Raw genomic sequence first — 8,574 nt, forward strand, 5'->3', positions numbered from 1 at the left:
AATATTTTATTTATTTATTTATTTATGATTGGAGAGAGACAGAAATTGAGAGGGAAGAGGGAAACAGAGAAGGAGAGAGACAGAAAGATACCTGAAACCCTGCTTCACCACTTGTGAAGCTTTTCCCCTGTAGGTGGGGACCAGGGGCTTGAACCTGGGTCCTTGAACACCGTGATGTGTGCTCTTAACCAGGTTAGCATCTGCGTATTTGTAAAATAGTTCAGTTGCTAAACTAATAACTATAACAATGATTAAGCAGACTGAGGAGACAACATAATGCTTATTGTAAAAGATTTTCATGCCTGAGGCTTTGAAGTCCCAGGTTCAGTCCTTAGTGCAACCAGAGCTGAGCAGTGCTGTGGTCTCTATTTCTCTCTATCCCTCATTAAAATAAATAAAATGTTTTTTTAAAAACCAGTGATTAAGCATCTTGCCCAAGGTAATGTGTAGAACTGGTGTTGCAAACCAGATTAGTTGACAAATAAATCTATCATACCATCTTGATGCCATAAATATCTGAAGACTCATTTCTTGCTTGTTTAGACAGAGACAGAGAAGTAGAGTGGTAAGGAGAGAGAGAAAGAGAGACCACAGCACTGAAGCTTCCTTCTACAAGGTCGTGGCCAGGCTTGAACCTGGGTTGCGCGCATGACAAAGCAGCACACTATACAAGTAAGATATTTCACTGGCCCAGTCTAAGCATTTATCTTTTTAATTTAATTTAATTTATTTGCTATTGGATAGAGAAAGAAATAAATTGAGAGAGAAGGGGGAGATTGAGAGGAAGAGAGACAGAAAGACACCTGCAGACTTGCTTCACCGCCTGTGAAGGGACTCCCCTGCAGGTGGGGTGCAGGGGGCTCAAACTGGAATCCTTTGCGCCATGTGCGCTTTGCGCTTAATCCAATGCACTACTATGCTACCGTCCGACTCCCCAGTCTAGGCGTTTAATTGAACCTTCTTTTAGGAAGCACGTGTTTTGTTTGCCTTTTGACACGTGGTGGCAAGGACAGAGTATAGGCTGAACTTGTATGGCATTTGAACACTGGTGATTTTATCTGATCATCATCATGTTAGTCAAGTCGCTAGCGTCAGCTACTCTATGCGATTATCCCAGGATATTACCAACAGCTCTGATGAGGAGAGAGCCACTGTGTAATGCAAAAAGATCAAGCTACAGAAATAGACATTTTAACACATGATTACACACTGTGTATTAAAATTAAGTGATGGAATGTAAATGTCAGACCAGAAATAGCATAGGAAGTTTGAAAAAGGAAGAAGAAGCTTTCTGTGAGCCTGGATACTCAGAAAAAGTCAGAAAGTCACTCAGGGAGGCATCACTTACTATAGTCATCATCTCTTGGAGAAGAAAAGCATATGGACATTGCACTACTCCCACATCTTCAGCTAAATCTGTGACTTTCCAGCTGGGTCAGACATTGGACTTACTCTGTTTTTCCATGGCAGATGTGTATACTTGGTTAAATATAGTCTCTACAGACTGCTATTAACTTTAGGCATAAAAAGCCCCCTCCTACATAGCCTCCAACCTGTCACAAGTAATCATGTGGGTCTCTATGTTCTTGAAGCTTATTAAAATAAAAAATTGAGGAGGGGGACAGGCAGTAGTGCACTGGGTTAAGCACACATGGAAAAAAGTCTAAGGATAGTCATTAGGATCCCGGTTCGAACCCCCAGTTCACCACCTGCAGGGGGTTCACGTCACAGGCAGTGAAGCAGGTCTCTATCTTTCTATCCATCTTCCCCTCCTCTCTTGATTTATCTGTCCTATCCAACAACAATAAAAATAACAACATGGAGAAAATGGCCTCCAGGAGTAGTGGATTCCTAGTGCAGGCACTAAGCCCCAGCAATAACCCTGGAGGCAAAATAAATACATGCACACATAAATAAGTACATAATTAGATAAAATGCTTCTATACGGCATATAGTCCATCACAAAACAATTTCTGCAGGTTTCCATCTTTTTCAGGGAAACTTGGTTATTTTCTTCCAGTTTATTAATATGAAGTGTCAAAAGGCAGGCTGGGTAGTGGTATACATGGTTAAGTACACATATCACCATGCTCAAGGACCAGGGTTCAAGCCTCACTCCCCACCTGCAGGGAGGAAGTTTCACAAGTGGTGAAGCAGGTCTGTATGTATCTATCTTTCTCTCTTCCTCTCTATCTTGCCCTCCTCTCTCAATTTCTCTATGTTCTGCCAAATATAATAGAAAAAGAAAAGCCACCAGGAACAGTGGATTTGTAGTATGGGTACCAAGACCCAGTGATAACCCTGGTGGCAATAAGAAATAAGGGGCATGATGGTGCAGAGATAGATAGCATAATGGTTATGTAAAGAGAATCTCATGCCTGAGGCTCCAAAGCCCCAAGTTCAATTCCCCACACCACCATAAGTCAGAGCTGAGCAGTGCTATAATAATAATAATGACAATAATAATAATAATTTTAACTAAAATTTTTTTTATTCCCTTTTGTTGCTCGTGTTGTTTTATTGTTGTAGTTATTATTGTTGTTATTGATGTCATTGTTGGATAGGACAGAGAGAAATGGAGAGAGGAGGGGAAGACAGAGAGGGGGAGAGAAAGATAGACACCTGCAGACCTGCTTCACTGCTAAGAGGCTGGAGTCAGCTAGTGGTACAGTTATCACGTGCAAGGACCTGGGTTCAAGCCCTTGATTCCCACCTGTGGTTTCAGAAGAGATGAAGCATTGCTGCAGGTGTCTTTCTTTCTCTTGCCTTCTTTCCTTACCAATACCTCTCTGTTCTATCAAATAAAAGAGGGAAGAAAAAAAAGAAAAAGCAACCAAGAGTGATAGATTCATATAGTACAGGTACTGAGCCCCAGCAATAACCCTGGTGGCAAGAAAGAAGGAAAGAAAGAAAGAGAGAGAGAGAGAGAGAGAGAGAGAGAGAGAAAGGAAGGAAGGAAGGAAGGAAGGAAGGAAGGAAGGAAGGAAGGAAGGAAGGAAGGAAGATCAGGAGGTCTTTCTGATGTAGATTTTCCTACTTCGCATACCAAAAAAAGCAATTTGTCCTTTCTAGCTTAGAGTGATAATAGTAATTAGGGCAGAGGTGCATCTCCCTCTGGAAGTAAAGATTCAAACATCTTTGAAGCACATTCTCAGAAGCCTTGCGCATTGGGTTTGTAGAAAACATTGGTTTAAAATGTAGAGGTTCAGTCCTCAGGAGTATAACTTAAACTTGGAGACACGATCAGTGCTCCCTACTAGAGCATAAAGATCCTTGTTTCAAGACAGTGAGGTGAACGTGGAAAGAGAGGTACAAGAATGTCAGAGGAACTTTATGCCCCTCTATCAGTTCAACGAGTTTCTGGATAAAGGTCTGGCACCAGTTGATTGGTACAAAGGTGTGGGGTGTGCTTCTGTTGGTTTTCCTCGGGTACATTAAATCTTCACTTAACACCCTACGTTGATAGGAAACTGACTTTCAACAAAGCACCGTACAGTACTGTTAAACTGGTCCTGGTTACACATTGGGTGTGTTTATCTTATCAAGACTTTAACTGGGGCCAGGTGGTGGCACACCTGGTTAAGCACACATGCTAGAGTGAGCAAGCAAGCGGGTTCAAGCCCCCGGTCCCCACCTGCAGGGGAAAATCTTCACAAGTGATGAAGCAGGGCTGCAGGTGTCTCTCTCTCTTTTTTTAAATGTATTTCTTTATTGGGGAATTAATGTTTTACATTCAACAGTAAATACAATAGTTTGTACATGCATAACATTCCCCAGTTTCCCATTTAACAATACAACCCCCACTGTGTCATTTATCATCCTTCATGGACCTGTATTCTCCCCACCCACCCACCCACCCCAGAGTCTTTTACTTGGGTGTAATATGCCAATTTCATTTCAGGTTCTACTTGTGTTTTCTTTTCTGATCTTGTTTTTCAACTTCTGCCTGAGAATGAGATCATCCCATATATTTTTTTTTAATTCTTTTTTATTATTTTTTTATTTTTATTTTTATTTTTTTTTTTTGTTTTTTATTATTATTTTTTTTTTGATTTTTTTTTATTTTATTTAAGAAAGGATTAATTAACAAAACCATAGGGTAGGAGGGGTACAACTTCACACAATTCCCACCGCGCAATCTCCATATCCCACCCCCTCCCCTGATAGCTTTCCCATTCTCTATCCCTCTGGGAGCATGGACCCAGGGTCATTGAGGGTTGCAGAAGGTAGAAGGTCTGGCTTCTGTAATTGCTTCCTCGCTGAACATGGGCGTTGACTGGTCGGTCCATACTCCCAGTCTGCCTCTCTCTTTCCCTAGTAGGATGGGTCTCTGGGGAAGCTGAGCTCCAGGACACATTGGTGGTGTCTTCAATCCAGGGAAGTCTGGCCGGCATCCTGATGACACCTGGTACCTGGTGACTGAAAAGAGAGTTAACATACAAAGCCAAACAAATTGTTGAGCAATCATGGACCCAAAGCTTGGAAAAGTAGAGAGGAAGTATTAGGGAGGTACTCACTGCAAACTCTAGTATACTTCTGCTTTCTTACTTTGGTGCCATACTCCAAACTCAGTCATTTTCTGCTTTGCGTTTCTACTTCTTTTTTTTTTTTTTTTACATGCATAACGTTCCCCAGATTCCCATTTAGCAATACAACCCCCACTATTTCATTCATCATTTTTCATGGACCTGTATTCTCCCCACCCACCCACCCACCCCAGAGTCTTTTACTTTGGTATAATACTCCAATTCCATTTCAGGTTCGACTTGTGTTTTCTTTTCTAATCTTGTTTTTCAACTTCGGCCTGAGAGTGAGATCATCCCATATTCATCCTTATTATTTTTTTAGATCATCCCATATTCATCCTTCTATTTCTGACTTATTTCACTCAACATGATTTTTTTCAAGGTCCATCCAAGATCGGCTGAAACAGTGAAGTCACCATTTTTTACAGCTGAGTAGTATTCCATTGTGTATATATACCACAACTTGCTCAGCCACTCGTCTATTGTTGGACATCTGGGTTGCTTCCAGGTTTTGGCTATTACAAATTGTGCTGCCAAATCTTTTTGGATGGATGTGTTGAGTTCCTTAGGATATATCCCCAGGAGAGGAATTGCAGAGTCATAGGGTAGGTCCACTTCTAGCCTTCTGAGAGTTCTCCAGACTGTTCTCCACAGAGGTTGGACCAATTGACATTCCCACCGGCAGTGCAGGAGGGTTCCTTTGACCCCACACCCTCTCCAGCATTTGCTGCTGTTACCTTTTCTGATGTATGGCATTCTCACAGGAGTGAAGTGATATCTCATTGTTGTCTTGATTTGCATTTCTCTGACAATCAGAGACTTGGAGCATTTTTTCATGTGTTTCTCGGCCTTTTGGATCTCTTCTGTAGTGAATATTCTGTCCAAGTCCTCCCCCCATTTTTGGATGGGATTATTTGTTGTCTTGTTGTTGAGTCTGGCAAGCTCTTTATATATATTGGTTATTAAACTCTTATCTGATGTATGGCATGTAAAGATCTTCTCCCATTCTGTGAGGGGTCTCTTGGTTTGGGTAGTGGTTTCTTTTGCTGTGAAGAAGCTTTTTAATTTGATGTAGTCCCATAGGTTTATACTTGCCTTAGTCTTCTTTGTAATTGGATTTGTTTCATTGAAAATGTCTTTAAAATTTATGCAGAAAAGAGTCCTGCCAATATTTTCCTCTAAGTATCTGATAGTTTGTGGTCTAACATCCAAGTCCTTGATCCACTTGGAATTTACTTTTGTATTTGGTGAAATACAGTGATTCAGTTTCATTCTTCTGCATGTTTCAACCCATTGTTTCCAACACCATTTGTTGAAGAGACTCTGCTTTCCCCATGTAATAGTCTGGGCCCCTTTGTCAAAGATTAGATGTCCATAGGTGTGGGGGCTCACTTCTGGGCTCTCAATTCTATTCCACTGGTCAGTGTGTCTATTCACGTTCCAGTACCAAGCAGTTTTGATGACAATGGCCCTATAATACAGTTTGAGATTTGGGAGTGTGATGTTTCCAGTTCTGTTCTTTTTCTCAAGATTGTTTTGGAAATTCTAGGTCTTTTCTGGTTCCAGATAAACATTTGTAGCATTTTTTCTATTCTCCTAAAAAATGTGGTTGGGATCTTGATGGGGATAGCATTAAATTTGTAGATGGCTCTGGGTAATATATTCATTTTGATGATGTTAATTCTTCCAACCCATGAACATGGAATATCTTTCCACTTCTTTGTGTCTTTTTCAATTTCTTTGAGTAGTGACTCATAATTTTCAGTAAACAAGTCTTTCACTTCTTTGGTTAGATTTACTCCGCAGGTGTCTCTCTATTTCCCTTCCTGTCTATCTTTTCCTCTCCTCTCAATTTCTCTCTGTCTGTATCCAGTAATAATAAATAAATAAATAAATAGATTTTAAAAAAGCATTTGAGGAAAAAAAAAGACTTTAACGTAATGATCAAGGACTTGCTGTACTTCCACATGCATGGAAACCTCTACTGGGAATCACTGGAATAAAGGATAGAAAATCTGGGTGGGGGTAGATAGCATAATGATTATGCAAAGAGACTCTCATGCCTGAGACTCCAAAGTCCCAGGTTCAGTCCTCCACACCACCATATGCCAGAGAGGAACAGTACTCTGGTAAAAAAAAGAGAGAGAGAAGAGAGAGAGAGAGAGAGAGAGAAAATCTGAGATTGCACAGATAAAAAGAGACTCAGCAGTCAAATATATCTAACACTGAACTGATGGCCAAGCCAACTTGTTGTTATGACACTTTATTAGAAGTCACCAAATGAAGTCTTCCCATAGGAGAGAATAATGCACTACCGCTAAACTTCCAGTAACGTGTCATACAGATATTACTTTCATGTTTTTTTTTTAAATGCATTTAGTTATATATGATTGGATAGAGACAGAAATTGAGAGGGGGAGGAGGAAGTAGAGAGAAGGCAAAAGAGAAATACCTGCAGCTGTTTCACCACTTGTGAAGCTTTCCCCCTGCAGCTGGAGACCAGGGGCTTGAACCTAGGACCTTGTACTGTGTGCGCTTAACCAGGTGCACCACCGCCTGGCCCTTTATGTGTTTATTATTAAATTTAATTAACTTATAATAATTGATCTGGTGAGAGAGGGAATGTGGTATGAGAGAGCAAGAGAGGCAGAGACAGAGACCAAAGTAGTCTAGTTAATTTTTAAAATATTTATTTATTTATTTATTTATTTATTCCCTTTTGTTGCCCTTGTTTTGTTTTTTCTTTTTTTTTAATATTTTTTTTGTAATTTTATTTATTTATCTTCCCTTTTGTTGCCCTTGTTGTCTTTTTATTGTTGTTGTAGTTGATGTCGTCGTTGTTGGATAGGACAGAGAGAAATGGAGAGAGGAGGGGAAGACAGAGAGGAGGAGAGAAAGACAGACACCTGCAGATCTGCTTCACCGCCTGTGAAGCGACTCCCCTGCAGGTCGGGAGCCGGGGGCTCGAACTGGGATCCTCATGCCGGTCCTTGCACTTAGCGCCACCTGTGCTTAACCCGCTGCGCTACCGCCCGGCTCCCGTTGTTTTTTTTTCATTGTTGTAGTTACTGTTGTTGTTATTGATGTTGTCTTTGTTGGATAGGACAGAGAGAAATGGATAGAGGAGGGGAAGACAGAGAGGGGGAGAGAAAGATAGACACCTGCAGACCTGTTTCACTGCAGGTGGGGAGCCGGGGGCTGGAACTGTGATCCTTACTCCAGTCCTTGCACTTTGTGCCATGTGCACTTAACCCACTGTGCTACCGCCCGACTCCCACTCCTTGTGTTTTTGTTGATCTCATATGGTGCTGGGGGTCAAATTACGGTGCTCCTACAGGAAAGACAGGTCCTTTAGCACAAATTCTAGATTTGTTATGTCACCTTCTGCTTGTTGTGGCAATGACATGTGCATTCAATGCCATTTCTCATGCTCATCATTTGAAACAGAACAAGATAGGTGGCAGTTGGCTATTTTAATAGTTAGATGGAACTGCACATGTTAACAAGTTTGTGATACTTTTGTACTATTGGCCATGTTTAGCAATAGTCACTATATGCAGGGCTCCCATTACTCTGGGCGCTGGCTCCTATCACATAGGATTGTTAGGGGATGTGTGGCTCAAAGAGCAGTGGAGGGACTAGATCCATAGCCCCTCACAGGACTTAGCACCAAATGTTAGAAATCTCAGATGCAAAATTGGGCAAGTAGAGCCAGGAGTGTAGACAAAGGAAAGTTGAAGGTAGTAGTCAGGAGAGAGTTTGAGAAACTCCAGTCTGGATCAAGAGAGCCCAGCTTGGGCAGAGCTAAGCAGCCTGAAATGGAACCGGCTGGTAGGCTTTGTATAGTATTGGCATGGGATGGGGTCACTGGTGTCACCGGGTTTATGCTCCATTTTAGAGATGTTTCTGTAGTCAGAAGTGTCTGGTGCAGGGAGTAAATCTTCCTGTGTGGGTGAGGGGGTCTGCTTTTTCTCAGCATGTGCCTTCCAGGCTATTTTAGCAAGATTTTCTTCTCCTGACCCTGAGCTTCTTGTCTATTTTTAGTTAA

The sequence above is a fragment of the Erinaceus europaeus genome, chromosome 18 (genome assembly GCF_950295315.1).
Source record: "Erinaceus europaeus chromosome 18, mEriEur2.1, whole genome shotgun sequence".
Classification (NCBI taxonomy): domain Eukaryota; kingdom Metazoa; phylum Chordata; class Mammalia; order Eulipotyphla; family Erinaceidae; genus Erinaceus; species Erinaceus europaeus.